We start from the raw sequence: 17,259 nt of genomic DNA on the forward strand, positions 1-17,259 counted from the left end.
AGGTACAGTAACTTTCTTTTTAAGTAACTTTTTAAGTAACTTTCTCAAGGTCACAGAGCTAGTGAGTAGCAAAGTTAGGTTTGAACCCAGTCCTGTGTCACTTAAGCCCTGTTCCCAGTCCTTATACAAACTGCCTTCGTAGAACAGTTCTTAGCACAGTGCCTGGCATAGAGCATGCATTTAATAAATGGTAGTTCTCACCATTGTCCCAGAGCAACTCCATATAGGGGACCCAGGCTCCTGACATCCTTCCCAGGGACTCCATGGGACCCTACAGTTGCCTTCCCCTTCCATCTCTGGCCATGCTCAACTTCGCTTAATTCTAGGACCTGGAACAGTTCCTCTTTTGGAATGAGAGCCCCCTGGCCTTCCCCGCTCCTCTCCTCCTCCTGTCCCCTCTTCTTGCTGAGGCAGAGCATAGCATAGCAGAGCAGAGGAATTCTCAGCTTCCTCTAGTTACCCTCAGCCTGCAAAGAAAACAGAGTCTGCTGTGTCTGCTGCCAGTTCCTCCCTGGTGACAGCCACAGCCCATTTGCTCAGCACCAGCGCCAGCCCCTGATGTGGGGAGAGTGGGGAACCTCAGGCCAGACCGGGTGCCCTACCTTAGACCTGAGGCCCGTCACTTCAGGGTGGACCTTGGGGGCAGCTCAAAGGGAGACAGCCAAATAATTTCTTACAGACTCTTGACTCTTAAGAGCTGACTGAAGGTTCATGGGCTGCAATTCATAATTTTTTCCTAGGGCAGGAAGTCTATTGTGTAAATATGTTCCCCATGTTTTGGGGGCATTCATTCATGTGGCCTTGCAAATTAGTAACAAGCTTTATGAGTACACTAACTGTGCTACTGGCCATCCTCGCCTCTTAGAAGGTACCAGGGAAGGAGTCCTTTGCCACCTTCTGGGCAGCCAGAGCTAGACCTGAGCCAAACCAGAGCCCGGAGATGGGATTACTTGACTGCTTCCAGGCCCGAGTTCTTCCCTGAGACAATTAAACCCGAATTATCGGTGCTGCGGGAAGGGAACGGCTTGGGTGTAGATATATTAAATTGACACTGTTTTTTTCTGTGTGTGTGGGGGGGGGAAGCATTGTGTGTTAGCTACAGATTTACCCTCCTAATTCTTTCCCTCAGGTCATGACCGATGGTGGGCCAGCCCCGAGGCAGGGGGTTGCCCAAGATGACCTGTAAGAGTTCCTTCCCTCTGGAGGCCTCCATAGAGATCCAGAATGAGGGAGCAGAAGTGGGTCGAGGTTCGATTTTCCTAAAGAAGCCCTGAGCTGGAGACAGGATGCGTTGACTATTTATTTATTTACGAGGCTATCGATTATAATGCAGCTTTTCCACAGGATCCTGGGCTGGAGTTGGGGGAAGAATCCTCTTACAAGTTAGCTTCCTTTGCCCTGAGATGTCAGGCGCTCAGATAGGTGACCCCTCCCTCCCCCTGGCTCTTCCTCCGCCCCCCCCACCCCTCTGCAGCCCTCACCCCTGAACGCACTGAGGGCTGGGGGCTCCAGACAGCCCCTCTAGTTTCCTCTTTTCTCACATCTGTATGTTCTGGGTTCCTTCCAATTTTAGGACAGGTTTGAAACCCTAAATTTTAACGGCAGGGCATTGCTTAATTTGGGTACAGACATTCGATTTCTGAGCTGTGAAAGACCTCTGAGATCCTTCTAGCAAAACGCTTTTGTTTTATGGAGAAGGGACAGAGGCCAAAGGAAAGTGGTCTCTCCAAAGTCACACAAAGAGAGACACACAAGCAGAACAAGAATGGAGACCTCCTGATTGCCCCTGGTGAGGACACTGAGTGCTGCACCAGGTGCCTCCCGCTCTGGCGCCTCAACCCAGGGTTAGGGGTGGTGCTGAGCGAGGAACCCCTCTCCGGGAAGCTGGCCCCTTTTGCAGCCTCTCCTTTGTTTTGTGCTTGATGAAATCTCTGCTCTTAGCTTGCCCCACTCAGACATGGCAGGGAGGGGTTTCTGTGTAACCCCAGAGAAAACAGAGGCTAGCAATAATGATGATGAGCCTGCTCAGCGTCTTCTGGCTGAATCCACCCTCCATTTCCACCTCCCTTCCCATCATCCACCTTTCCAGAGGTGTCTCCCAGCCTTTGTGCCCCAACACCAGCCTTCAGATGGGCAGAGATGCCCGTGTCTACGTGTCCTTGTGAAAGAAAATGAGGGCTCTCTCCGTCGGCCCTGTTCCCAGGGCCGTTTGCCAGAGAGGCAGGAATTAGTCTTTCTAGGTGGGCAAAATCCAGGAAACAGGTCAATGTACCAAGATCCAAGGGCTGGCTCCCCACTTTGGAGACCCTGAAGTTTGGCTCAGTTGAAATGGCTCTAAAGATGAGGACCTTTGGGGCACCTGGGTGGCTCAGTGGGTTAAAGCCTCTGCCTTTGGTTCAGGTCATGATCCCAGGGTCCTGGGATCGAGCCCCGAATTGGGCTGTCTGCTCAGTGGGGAGCCTGCTTCTTCCTTTCTCTCTCTCTCTGCCTACTTGTGATCTGTCTGTCAAATAAATAAATAAAAATCTTTAAAAAAAAAAAAAAAGATGACGACCTTTGCTTGGGCACTCTGCTGTATGTCATTCTACTTATTATTATTTTTTTAAGGTTTTAAAAAAATTATTTGACAGAGAGAGAGACATCACAAGAAGGCAGAGAGGCAGGCAGAGGGGGAGGAGGAAGCAGGCTCCCCGCAGAGTGGAGAGCCCGACTCTGGGCTCAATCCCAGGACACTGAGATCATGACCTGAGCCCAAGGCAGGGGCTCAACCCACTGAGCCACCCAGGCACCCTTGTCATTCTACTTCTTATGTTCGTTTTGGCACCCAGTGTTCCAAGGTTTAATCCCAACTAATTTACAATTTCATCTCATTTTCTTTTCTTTTCATAGCCTATGTTGTTCACAGCTAAAAGGAATTCCATACAAGCAGCACACTTCCTTCCTGTGCCTCTGTCATTCTAAAATGCTTACCCTCTGGTTCCACACATGCAGCAAACCCATATTCTATGCCACTTTCCCTGAATATAGCAGCTGACATCCATAGCAGCCCTAGGACTGTTGATCATCACAAGAACCTCAAAATTCTCATTTCCCCCTGGGGTTACACAGTAGGAGGAGAAGATGGGATTTGAACCCAGGTCTGTTATCCCAGAGTCTATACTCTAAGCCACTGCACTATATTGCCTATCAAGAAACAGCTACCCTTCCCCAGATTATCTTCCTCTTATCTAGGATTTTACTTGCACTTTCCTTATCACACATCACTTTTTTTATTTTTTTACTGGAACTATTTGCATCATATACTTTAACTTCCTTCCTAAACGATGACCTCTTCAACAGTAGGGGTTGGGTCACACTTGGCACATCTCCTGCAGCAGGCCCTGTGCTGGCACAGGGCAGGGGGCCATTAAATGCGCGTTGGATGAAGGAAGGAAGAAGTGACAATGGATTCGATACATGGTGAGGTCTATCGTCTGCCCATGCGGGAGTAGGGAGTCAGAACTCACTTTTCTGAAGGGCCCAGCTTCACTCTTCCTTGATAAAGACACCATGGGAAGAGAAGGGGACAGAAGTGTTTCATCGATGAGCGAGGTCAGAAACACAAACCCTTGCACATCTCTAATTACAGAGTTTCTTCACGCTGGCAGCGTGCTGGGGATGCTCTCAGTTCTCCAGGTCGGGAACTGCAGGCGTTCTTCATTGCTTTGTGGGAACTGACATCGCTCTGAATGGAAAAGAGAGCAGAGGATAATAAAACTTGTGAGCGATAGCTTTGCCAGGTGCGGGGTTTGCCCTGAGAGCAGGGGCCTCCGGCATGCACCCCACCTTCAAGATCCACTTCATCAGCTCAGAGGGGACTCTAGCCACCATTTCTGTGCTGGAGAGGCTCTTCGGGGATCAGGGACTCCACATGGAGCAGCCCATGGCGGGGGCGGGGGGCTTCTCTAGCTGGGTGAAGGGTAGGGTCAATCCACTGGGGGAACTTCCAAGTTGAGAAGGGGTAACAGGAGGCTCTGAGGTTCAGGGCACTGGGCAGAAGACCTGGAGTGTGGGTGTCATCTACAAAGGGTGTGTAGTTGTGTATGTATGTGTGTGCTCACGTTCTCCTAAATGTGTCAGAAGCAGCGAGGGTGCCCACACAGCGAGGGGACTGTGCTTTTTTTCAGGGCCTTGAGGTGCCCAGCTGGGCCCACTTTCCTCAGGGCTCTATTCAGGAGTCAGCTTTTCTGGTCAAGGCACAGCTTTTTCGCTCCAGCGCCTGGGAGGGTCAGGGCTGAGAGGATGGTTTCCTGCTGTGCCTTCACATAAACTCACTTTGGGTGAGAGAAGATAAGTTCTCATCCAGCACTTCCAGCCTCATTCCCCCAACTGTGTGTTCACCTCCTGCCTAAACAGAATAACAGGGGGGAAAACTTGCCTGTGCATGGTAGTTTTACTCCAATGCTTGTATTTTCAAAACCCATTTACATCTGCTATCGCCTTCTATTCTTCTTTTTAATAAAGCTTTTAATTTTTATTGATTTATTTTTAAAAATTTTTTTAAAGTAGGTTCAATGCCCAGCATGGGGCTTGAACTCACAACCCCTAAGATCAAGAGTCACATGCTCCACCAACTGAGCCAGTCAGGTGCCTCTATCATGCTTACAACAACCTCTCCAGAGGTGCAGAAAGCAGATTCTTTCAATTGTAGATGAGGAATTGAGGCCCAGAGAGGCCCTGTGACTTGTTTTGGGTCACACAGCAAATTAGCAATGGAAACCCAGGCACCCCTCTCTGGCTTCATGACACCAGGTACTTTCTTGCCTTCAGTTCTGCGTCCCCATCTCCTTCACCTCCTGTCTCCTCAAAGAAAATTTCCACAGAGAGGCTCCCACTTCATTAGCCGCAAGCACATCAATTCTCCTGGTGCTAGGTAGACAGCCACGCAAAATGGGCACTCTTCTCACCTCCTTTCCCCATTCCTATTTGCCCCACCCCACCCCCCATCCAGGAGGACACTCATTTCTGGTGAAAATCAGCTCTTTCTGAAAATGTTGGGGGCACATGTCAGGGAACTTTCATGGGCGAAAAGTCAGCACCATTTGCCCTCCCTGGGAAAGAGGAAGCAGCAGTGGTGGACTGGGTCTCCATACCTGCGCCGGTGCAGGCCTGGAACAGGACTGGAGACAGGGCAGTGTGTTGCAAGTTTCCTTTTGCCTCACTCCCCATACTGGGAACCTCATGGTCAATAGGTGACCATTTCTTTGAGACTTAGAAGTTATCGGGTCTGGCACTACTCCCTGAAACTTTATCTCGCTTTGGGGTGTGTCATTCATTGATTCATTCATTGACTCAACAAATACTTGTTTACTGACTACTGGCCACATATTAGCCTTTCCTCTGGATGCCACAGTGAATGTGACAGGCAAGATTCTAATTAGTCTGGAAAAGGACACAGTTGGCGTAACTGTTATTCGGGGGTTGGGTAGCGTGAGGTCAAGATAGAGAAGTAAAGGGAATTCAGAGAAGCAGCGTAGCTGGGGAGGCCTTGGAGAAGAGCACCTAAACTGTGGATGGAAAGATGAGTGGCAGATTAAGAACCCAAGAGGAGAAAGAGTGCTCCAGACACGAACAGCATGTGTGAAGGCCAAGGGACTATAGAGCACCTGGTACATTTAAGGAATCGAAAGAAGTACGCAGGGCTGGAATTTAGTGTGCAAGGGACAGGGAGGAGGGGGGTGATAAAAGATGAGGCTGAAGGGTGAGGCTGGGGCTGGGTCATGAAACCTTAGAAACCATACTGAGTGGAATGAACTTTATCCTAAAACAATGTTTCAGGGAAGCCTGGGTGGCTCAGTCATTAAAGCCTCTGCCTTCAGCTCAGGTCATGAACCCAAGGTACTAGGATCGAGTTCCGCATCAGGCTTCTTGTCCAGCAGGGAGCCTGCTTCTCTCTCTGCCTCTGCCTGCCACTCTGCCTGCTTGTGATCTCTCTATGACAAAAAAATAAATAAATAAAATCATAAAAAAAAAAAAATCTTAAGAAAAAAAAGTTTCAGCCACAGACAAGGTTTAAGATGTGTGCCTTGTTCAGATTTGTGTTTTAGAAAGATCTATTTTGGTTTTGTGTGGAGCAGTGCTCTTCAATGGAAATGTGATGAGCGCCATATATGTGAGCCACATATGTATTTTAAAATTTTCTAGTCACCATATCAGAAATATAAAAAGAAACAGGTGAAAATTTTAAAAATAATATATTTTGTTTAACATAATATATAAAAATACTATCATTTAACATATAATCAATAGAGGAATCACAAGATATTTTAGTTTTTTTTTCATATTAAGCTGTCACAATCCTGTGTGTATTTATTTTTTATTTTTTTCAAAAGATTTACTTATTTGAGAGAGAGAGTGATCACAAGTAAGCAGAGAGGCAGGCAGAGAACGGGGGGTGGGGGGTGGGGTGGGGAAGCAGGCTGCCTGCAGAGCAGAGAGCCCGATGTGGGGCTCGATCCCAGGACCCTGAGATCATGATCTGAGCTGAAGGCAGGGGCTTAACCCACTGAGCCACCCAGGTGCCCCAATCCTATGTGTATTTTACACTCACAGTCCATCAAAAAGTGGATGAGCCACTTTTTGAGTGCTCAATAGTCCCCTGTGTTTAGTGGCTACCAAGTTGGACAGTGTAGATGGTGAGAATCCATTTGAGAGGAACCAGAATGGCAGAGCTATTGCAGTTGACTTGGAGGAGAATGGTGGCTTGGGGATAGAGACAAAGGGACAGATTTCAGAAATATGACTCCCAGGCTGCCATACCAGGCTTGGACTTAATAGCCCTGTTATCTGAAAGAGACACAAACTCCTATTTTATTTGCACCGTTTTACTTGGGGTTTTCCTCATACTCACAACTGGATCTAATTTTAAAGAACAGAGCACCTCAATGGAGATGTCCAATGGATAGAAAGATCTGGCGGGACTAAATTAGGAGAGAGGTCTGAGAAAGTTACACATAGACTTGGTATTTCCCAGTCCATAGTTGGTCACTGAAGCCATGACAACATACAAGGTCTCCAAGGGGAAGTGGTCCAGTGAGAAGAGAAAAGAATCTAGAACAGAACTCTGAGGAACACCAACACTTAGGATGGGCCAAGGAAGAGGAGCCTGAGAAGGAGACTGAGAAGCAGCAGCCAGGGAGGTAGGAAGTGTTTGGGGAAGTGCTGTGCCATGAAGCTTAGGGAGGGGGAAGTCCCAAGGAGGGTGTGATCAACAGTGGTAAAGGCAGCTGTCTCTGCTTGCTTCTGTAGGTACGGATGGCACTAGACAGCCTGAGTAAACCAACTTGGGTTTCTCTTACAGCCCCAAGTTCCAACAAAGGCTGGAAAGGCTGGTCATGACATCCTCCTGCTCAGTGCCCTGCAGTGGGCTCCAGGTTTCTTTCTTTCTTTTTTTAAAGATTTTATTTATTTATTTGACAGACAGAGATCACAAGTAGGCAGAGAGGCAGGCAGAGAGAGAGGGGGAGGCAGCCTCCCCTCCGAGCAGAGAGCCCAATGTGGGGCTCGATTCCAGTACTCGGGGACCATGACCTGAGCTGAAGGCAGAGGCCCTAACCCACTGAGCCACCCAGGCGCCCCGGGCTCCAGGTTTCTTAAGGATAAAGTTCTAGCTCCACAACACATCCTTGAGCCACCTGCAAAGTCTGGCCCTAGCTTTTCTGCCCAGACTGTTTCCTTGTCCAGAATGCTTTACTCCTGCCAGGCCTGACTTCCTACCCATCCCTGCCTTAGCTTGTGATCTTCTCTCTGACTGAAGAACCTTCCCTTGGCAGCTGAATTTGAATCCAGCTGCTCAGAGAGATAGTCCGAGTCTGAGCTTCCCCTGACCCAAGCAGCTTGTATCATCTGAGTGCTCGAGAACCACCTTATGAATAGAAGAGAAACATTAATGCAATAAAAGCTGGTACTTTGAAGAGATGAACAAAGCTGGCCAATCTCTAGCTAGACTGGCCAAGAAAAAAGAGAAGACTCAGTTACCAATATCGGGAATGAAAGAAGGGACATTACTACAGATCTTAAAGAAATAAGAAGATTATGAAGGAATACCATGAATAAGTACATGCTATCAGATTAGGTGATCTAGAGAAAATGGGCAAATTCTTAGAAAGAGACAAACCATTGAAACTACCTCAAGAAATAGATAATCTGAATAGACCTAAAGGAAGCAGATTGCTGAGGTATTTTTAAAACATCCCACAAAGAAAATTTTAAGCCTAAATGGCTTTCCTGAATTCTATCATGTGTTTAAAGAATAATATCTATCCTTCACAGTCTTTCAAAAAAAAAAAAATGGTAGAGTAGGGAATACTTTCTAAAGCAGTCTGGTATTATCTACATGCCCAAACTAGACAAAGATGTCACAAGGAAATTATATATCAATATTGCTTGTGAATATAGATGTAAACATCCTCAAAAAAATGCTAGCAGGACAAACCTAGCAACATATAAAAAGGATTATAAATATCCAAGTGGGATTTATCCAAGGAATGCAAGATCGGTTTAATACTTGAAAACCAATATAATACACCATATTAACAGCAAAAAAGGAACAAAATCACAAGATCAACTCAATAGATAGAGAACAAGTATTTGAAAAAGTCCAACACCCTTTCATGACAAAAATATTCAACAAACCAGGAACAAAAGTAAACTCCCTCAACTTGATAAAGAACATCTACAAAAACTCCACATCTAGCATTAAACTTAGCGTTGAAAGACTGAAATGTTTACCCCTAAGATTAGAAATAAGACAAGGATATCAGCTCTCACCAACTTTATTCAACAGTATACTGAAGGGTCTAGAAAGAGCAATTAGGCAAGAAAACAGAATAAAAGCACCCCGATTATACAGGAAGAAGTAAAATTATCTGTTCATATGTGATTTGATCTTGTATGGAGAAAATTCTAAATACACACAAACATACAAACTATTAGAGATTAATAAGATCAGCAAGGTTCCAGAATACAAAATACAATATACAAAATACAACATACAAAAAAATAATCCACTCTCGCTGACTCGCTCCATGTCAAAGAAATAAATAAAATCTTTTAAAAAATAAGATTTTATTTATTTATCCGACAGAGAAAGAGAGAGAGTGCGCACAAGCAGGGGGAACAGCAGGCAGAGGGAGAGGGAGAAGCAGATTCCCTGCTGAGCAGAAAGACCACTGTAGGGTTCAATCCCTGGACCCTGAGATAACACCCAAGCCGAAAGCAGACGCTCAACCGACTAAGCCACCCAAGAGCCCCTAATAAATTCTTTATAGATTTTGGATACTAGTCTTTTATCTGATGTCATTTGTGAATATCTTCTTCCATTCCATAGATTGCTCTTTAGAGTTTTTGATTGTTTCCTTTGCTGTGCAAAAGCTTTTTATCCTGATGAAGTCCAATAGTTCATTTTTGCTTTTGTTTCCCGGCCTTTTGAGATATGTCTAACGAGAAGTTGCTGTGGTCAAGGTCAGAGAGGCTGCTACCTGTGTTCTCGAGGATTTGGATGGTTGCCTGTCTCACATTTAGGTGTTTCATCCATTTTGAATTTATTTTTATGTATGGTATAAGAAAAGGATCCAATTTCATTCTTTTGCACGTGGCTGTCCAATTTTCCCAACACCATTTGTTAAAGAGACTATCATTTTTCCTTTAGATATGCTTCCCTGTTTTGTCAAAGATTAGGGGACCATAGAGTGGGGGGGTCAACTTTCAGGTTCTCTGTTCCGTTCCATTGATCTGTGTCTGTTTTCGTGCCAATACCGTACTGTCTTGATGGTGACAGCTTTGTAATAGAGCTTAAAGTCTGGAATTGTGATATCTCCAGCTTTGATTTTCTTTTCAACATTACTTGGCTATTCAGGTTTTTTTCTGATTCCATACTTTTTTTTTAAATAAAGATTTTATTTGAGAGAGAGCGAGCGCAGAAGCAGGGGGAGGGGCAGAGGGAGGGGGCAAATAGACTCAGTGGGGACACTGAGACACCAGGACCCAGAGATCATGACTTGAGTTGAAGTCAGGCACTTAACCAACTAAGCCACCCAGGTGCCCCACAGCTATCTGCTAGCTTTTTTTTTTTTTTTTTAAACAGAAATTTGGAAGCTGGTCCTAAAAGTCATATGAAAATGCAAGGGACCAGATTAGACAAAGAATCTTGAAAAAGAAGAGCAAATTTGGAGGACTCACACTTACAGATTTCATAACTTAAGCTATACTATTGAAGACAGTGTTGTACTGGCATAAGGATAAATCAATGGAATAGAATTGGCAGTCCAAAAAGAAACGTATTTATGGTCAACTGACCTTATAAGAGTGTTGAGACAATTCAGTGATGAAAGAATAGTCTTTTCAACTAAAGATGTGGGACAATTGGATATCTAGAAGCAAAACAATGACATTAGACCTCACACCATACACAAAAATTAACTCAAAAAGGTTTTTATTTAGAAAGAGCTAAAACTCTTAGGGAAAAAAGAAGTAAATCTTTGTGATCTTGGGTTAGGCAATGATTTCTTGCAATGACATCAAAAGCACAAAGGACAAAAAATTTGACAAAATGATCTTCATCAAAATTAAAAACTTTTGGGGATGCCTGGGTGGCTAAGTGGGTTAAAGTGGGTTAAAGCCTCTGCCTTTGGCTCAGGTCATGATCCCAGGGTCCTGGGATGGAGCCCCACATTGGGGCTCTCTGCTAGGCAAGGAGCCTGCTTCCTCCTCCTCTCTCTCTGCCTGCCTCTCTGTCTACTTGTGAACTCTGTCTGTCAAATAAATAAATAAAAATCTTTAAAAAAAATTAAAAACTTTTGGGCCTCAAAGGTCACCATCAAGAAAATGAAAATACAATCCACAGAATGGGAGAAAAAATTTGTAAGCCATGTCTCAGTGAGGGTCTAGTATCCAGAATATATAAAGAACCCTTACAACTCAATAATAAAAAGACAAGTAACAGGGATGCCTGGGTGGTTCAGGTCATAATCCCAAGTCCTGGGATAGAGTCCCACATCAGGCTTCCTGCTCAGTGGGGAACCTGTTCCTCCCTCTGCCTGCTGCTCTCCCTGCTTGTGCTCTCTCTCCTCTCTCTCTCTCATTTTCTCTGACAAATACATAAATAAAATATTTAAAAAAAATTTTTTTAAAGATTTTATTTATTTATTTGGCAGACAGATCACAAGTAGTCAGAGAGGCAGGCAGAGAGGGCAGGGGGAAGCAGGCTCCCCACCGAGCAGATGCAGGGCTCAATCCCAGGACCCCAAGATCATGACCTTAGCTGAAGGCAGAGACTTAAACCCACTGAGCCACCCAGGCACTCATAATTTTTTTTTTTTTAAAGACAAATAAACTAATTTTAAAAAGAGGAAAAGATTTGAACAGACATTTCTCCAAAGAAAACATACACACTGCCAATTACACGAAAAGATGCTTAAGGTCATTAAACACTAAGGAAACACAAATGAAAGCTACAGCTGGGTATTGTTTCATACCCACTAGACGGCTACAATATAAAAGACAATAACAGGTGTTGGTTAGAATGTGGAGAAATCACAACCCTCGTATGCTGCAGGGAGGAATGTACAATGATACAGCTGTTTTGGAAAAATAGTCCGACCACTCCTCAAAAGGTTGAGCACAGAGTTATTACAAACTCCAGCAATTCCACACCTGGGTATATATCCAAGAGAATTGAAGGCATATATCCAAACAAAAATTTGTGCAAGAATGCTTATATAGGCATTATCCATAACAGCTAAAAAGTGGAAACAACCCAAATGCCTGTCAACTGATGATCAGATAAACAAAACATGGTATGCTTATATGGTGGAATGGTACCAGGCATAAAAATGAATGAAGTACAGATTAATGATATAACATGGATGAACCCAGCAAACATTACACTAATTGAACTAAGAGAGTCACAAAAGACCATATATCTTATTATTCAATTTATACAAAATGTTCATAATAGGCAGATCTATAGAAATGGAAAGTAGATTAGTGGGAACTGGGGAGAAATGGGGGAGTGACTTTCAATGAATACACGGATTCTTTTTTTTTTTTTTTAAAGATTTTATTTATTTATTTGACAGAGATCACAAGTAGGCAGAGAGAGAGAGAGAGAGAGAGAGAGAGGAGGAAGCAGGACCCCTGCAGAGCAGAGAGCCCGATGTGGGGCTCGATTCCAGGACCCTGGGATCATGACCTGAGCTGAAGGCGGAGGCTTTAACCACTGAGCCACCCAAGTGCCCCTGAACAGAGGAGTCCTTTTTTTTTTTTTTTTTTTTAATGTCAAATATGTTCTTTCTTTCTTTCTTTTTTTTTTTTTTAAGATTTTATTCATTTGACAGATCACAAGCAGAGAGGCAGGCAGAGAGAGAGGAGGAAGCAGGCTCCCCGCCAAGCAGAGAGCCCGATGTGGGGCTCGATCCCAGGACCCTGAGATCGTGACCTGAGCTGAAGGCAGAGGCTCTAACCCACTGAGCCACCCAGGTGCCCCTGAATACAGGAATTCTTTTTGGAGTGGTGGAAATGTTCTAAAGTTAGATAGTTGCACAGCTTTGTGAATACTAAAATCCACCAAACTGTGCAATTTAGAAAGGTGGATTTTATGGTATGTGAGCCATATCTTAATAAAGCTGCTATACATGTAAAAATAGAACTAACTTATTACATTGAAATATAAGGTGGGCCTCCATTTCCTAGCGAGAAGATTTTTTTTTAAGTTTTTGCCAACTGGAATATACTGTAATATGCCTAACAAAGCAATGTTTTCCTTCAAAACCGTTCTCAGAGAGGAAGGCAAAGTTGTACAGACCTCATTTTTTAGAACCCTGCTCACCATTCCCCACCTCACTCTATGGGACTAAGGGTGAGAGAGCCTAGTGTTTGTTTTTATGACAGTGGGGACAAGGATCTCCCTCAAAGATAATCTTGCCTCCCACTCTGGAGGCTCTCCAAGAGTAGACATCTGTGTTTCTGCCTGCCCAGCACCCACTCTCTTGCTTCTCATAACTTCATGTGGATTTTCCTTCTGTCAGATATTCCCCCCATGATCTTAGAAGGTCTCTCAAGCTGCCCTTCACTTCCATGGCCAAAAAGTGGACCTGGGACCCAATGTAGCCAATCAGATGCCCTTCTTTGGGAATTTGAATCGACAGTAGGGTGACTCAAGGAAAATGCTGGTGATTTGCCCCACAGGGATGCCCTGAGGAGACCATTCCATGGTTCCTGCTCCCTGGAATCAGTGGGGGTTATTCTGGTCCTGTTTTTTTCTTCAGATGTTTCCTGCCCCCAAGAACCCTAACTTGATCATTTGGAAAAGGGCTGACAAATTCCATATTATTGTCTTGGTTCTCCCATGGCAAAGGAAGGGTTCCTCAGGACTGTGCAGACAGTGAAGGAGGAGCACTCCTAAATTAGGAGGCGTCATGATCTAGAAACCACTATTTGCATTGGAACATCTTCTCTTTGGTTCTTTCTTGATGACCACTTGCTTTAATATTTTATTTGAAGCTCAAAGATTAATTCAATCTTAACTGTGTCAAGGCCTTTGTTAGTTGTGAGAATACACAGCTGAACAGAATGATATCCCAGCTTTGTTAGGTGATGGGAGTGTAGAGAAATGCTCTCTGAATTCTAAGTGATCAGAAAGAAGGATCAGAGAAGAGGGTATTTAAGCTTGGCTACAAGTTGAGAAATTTTTCTGACCCATAGGGAAGGTATCATTTGTGAGGGGTTATAGAAATCAGAGAATCACAGGTTTGGGGGCTGATAAGGACCTTACAGATTATCCAGTCCTACATTTTCTTGATGAAGATATCCAGATTCTGAGGAAAGAAATGATTTGACTAGAGTTGAATTGGGCTTAGGACTTCTCTGACTCCCAGTCCAGTGCTCATCTCACTAGTTCTCAGGTACATTGTTGATCCTTTTTTTTTTTTTTAAAAGATTTTTATTTATTTATTTGACAGACAGAGATCACAAGTAGGCAGAGAGGCAGGCAGAGAGAGAGGGGGAAGCAGGCTCCCTGCTGAGCAGAGAGCCCGATGCTGGGCTTGATCCCAGGACCCTAGGATCATGACCTGAGCTGAAGGCAGAGGCTTTAACCCACCGAGCCACCCAGGTGCCCCTACATTGTTGATCTTGACTGGCTCCTCCAGGTTTCAGGGGACTTGGGAAGGAGGAAGGTTGATATTTAGGGCTTGGTAAATGGTTGCCTAGGGAAATATGTTTTGCAAGGCCACTCAAGAAATCAGTGAGGAATTGGGACAGATTCCAGTAGTTCTTGTCACACTGCTCTCTTCCTTAGTCCCCCCCCCTCCCCCATGGGGACTTGGCAGAGGGGACTTGCTACCAGGGTCTGCACTGCACTAAGTGTCAGGTTTTATGTTCTCACCCTTCTCCATCCTTTTGGAGTCTTTGAAGCAAGTCAACAGCTGAAGGGGTTGGTGAAATCGACTTTTGTCCTCGCCATGCTCTCTTTCTTCTGGATGACTGGGTCAGCTGGGGTGGAGAGCCTTTGATTGTCTTTACCTGTAATCGTCAGGCTATCACCCAAATACCTAGCAGGTAGTATAAGGAGGAAATCGATTTCAAAGTCAGGCCTGGGCGTTCCTCAGCACTGACAATGATTTACCTTAGCCAGCAACTTGCTCCCCAGTGTCAATAGCAGTGTTCCTGGTTCTAAAGAGACTGAAAAAGCCTGAGGAGGTTCTTTGGGTGGAGGAAGGGATGAAGTGTCCCAATTCGTGCTTTTCCGCCATGCAGTAGTTTCATCCACATTCTTGATTTTGATCACCATGTGGGCCCTGGGGGCCGCCTAATTCCTGACCTCTCCATTGTGGGAGTCCCACAGGTCCTACCCTGATAGGGATGTTCAATTTAACCAATACGGACAGAGAACTTCCCATGTTCCAAGAACTGTGCTAGGTTCTACAGCCCACACATAAATAAGATGTAATCCCTGTCTGCAAGGAACTACAGACAAATTTAAGCCTCGCAAGTTTAATACAAGGTGGTTGGTGATGAACACCTGGGATTCAGGAAGTTTTACAGAGGACACTCAAGCCAGTAAGTTAGCCAGCAAAGAAAGCCACAAGCCTCACAGGCAAGGCCAACCACATGAACAAAGGTGTGGAATCTGGGTATAGGGAAAACCACAGGCAGTAGCCGGTGTTACTAGAGCACAAAGAGGGAGATGGAAGTGTGGGGAGAGAAGGCGGGGGTGGGGCGATGTGAAGGGTGAGATGGGGGAGGTAAATTATGGGGAATAGCTGTCTTTTTTTTTTCTTTTTCTTTTTTCTGGGCAGAGCAGAGGGAAGTGCCTGGGAGATTTGCATTCTAGATAGATCACTCTGTGTGGATTGGGGAGGAGCAGCCTGGATTGCAGGCAGGGAACTATTGAGAAGAGATGATGAGTTCCCCATGCAGGGTATTCACAATGAAAGGGCATGGGGGCTGGAAAAATAGTCAAGAGCTGAGTGATAACAGACAAGGCGTGGGTAAGGGTGTTCACAGGTTTTTGACTTGGTCTCTGGGTGGATCATGGGGCCATGAACCAAGGTAAGAAATGCAGGGAAGGGAAATAAGTCTGGAAAAGAAATGTTGATGATGGCTAACATTTATTAATCACCTCTATGGACCAGGCATCATGCCAAAAGTTTTTTTTTTTTTTTTTTTTTTAAAGATTTTATTTATTTATTTGACAGAGAGAAATCACAAGTAGGCAGAGAGGCAGGCAGAGAGAGATAGAGAGGAGGAAGCAGGCTCCCTGCTGAGCAGAGAGCCCGATGCGGGACTCGATCCCAGGACCCTGAGATCATGACCCGAGCCGAAGGCAGCGGCTTAACCACTGAGCCACCCAGGCGCCCATGCCAAAAGTTTTTAATGCATTTTCTCATAACTATGAAATAGGTATTATTCTTGATTTATAGATAAGGAAAATGAAATTTTCAGATGATGAATAGCTTGACCAATTCTGCACAGCTGGTGGATTGGTGGAAAGAGGTTTGAATTCAGGCATTCTGGCTCCAGGGCCAATGCTCCTCATGACCAGGCTTTATATGTGTGTATGTCTGACGATTTATATTTATATATTTATATGTGTGAGAGTTTGAGGAGCCTGCGGGCCTGAGAATTAGGGGGGCCACCAGGACCCAGATTATGGTAAAAAAAAAAAATGTGAATGTGGATAAAACTACTCAAGTTGAACAGTGACCAAAGCACAGGGCCCTGGGGAACCCTTAGGTTAAAGGAGGAGGGAGAGGGTAAGGAGCCTACAGGGAAGACAAGAAGTTCCCTCTGATTTTTAAATCTGAAGACACGGTTCTGCCATCTGGGCAACAGATAACTGGGCAATCACGAGTGTGTAGTGGCATGAAATAAAAAGATCCACCAAATTAAGGCGACATATTAATGACAACAGTTACTACGTTGCATAGTGATTACCCCACAGTAAGCATTTCACATAAATAGCCATAATCACTATAGCACGTTTCCCAAACTGTGTCCTGTGATAGTAGTTCTAGCAGAAGTTAATAAATGTTTGGATAGAAAAGGGCTTCGGAGCCAGATAAGTTTACGAAATGCTGGTATAATTCAGGCAGAAAGCCAAACCCTCGGTTAACACTTTTTTCTTTTCTCTGTAAGGAGGTGGGATAGAGGAATCACTAAAGGTATAGGTCCTGGGAACAGACAGCCTGGAGCTGACGCCTGCATTGACAAAAGCGGGGTCATCTTGGGCAAGTTACTGAACTTCTCTAAGAGGTAGTTTCCATATCTGCACAGGAAGATAGTAATACCTGTTCACTGCGATTATTCCAGATTTCAATGCAACAATACTTTGAAAACACTTAGATTAGAGCCTGGCACGGAGTGAGTGCTCTATGAATATTACTATCTATAAACCATACCATTGTTAGCAAGTTTTCCTGACATCCCAGAGCCTTAAGTCTTTCTCGCATATATTTCATACACGCACAGATACCCACATTTCTGAAAAGTCAAAGCCTTTGTTCTGACTCCCATTAGTTGAAGTTCTTTGTGCCCTTACCTCCACCCTACCATGCCCCAGGACTGGGAATGACCAAAGGTTGCAGTATGCTACTCTAGGCAATGGGGCCAGGGAGAGGGAGGATTTATATGCCAGCAGTATGGACTTGGAAGGATCACCACAAGTTCAGTCTCTTTTAGGCACACTTGAAAAGAAGTATGCATCTTTTGGGTGAACACTGG

The sequence above is a fragment of the Mustela nigripes genome, chromosome 16 (genome assembly GCF_022355385.1).
Source record: "Mustela nigripes isolate SB6536 chromosome 16, MUSNIG.SB6536, whole genome shotgun sequence".
NCBI classification, from domain to species: Eukaryota; Metazoa; Chordata; class Mammalia; order Carnivora; family Mustelidae; genus Mustela; species Mustela nigripes.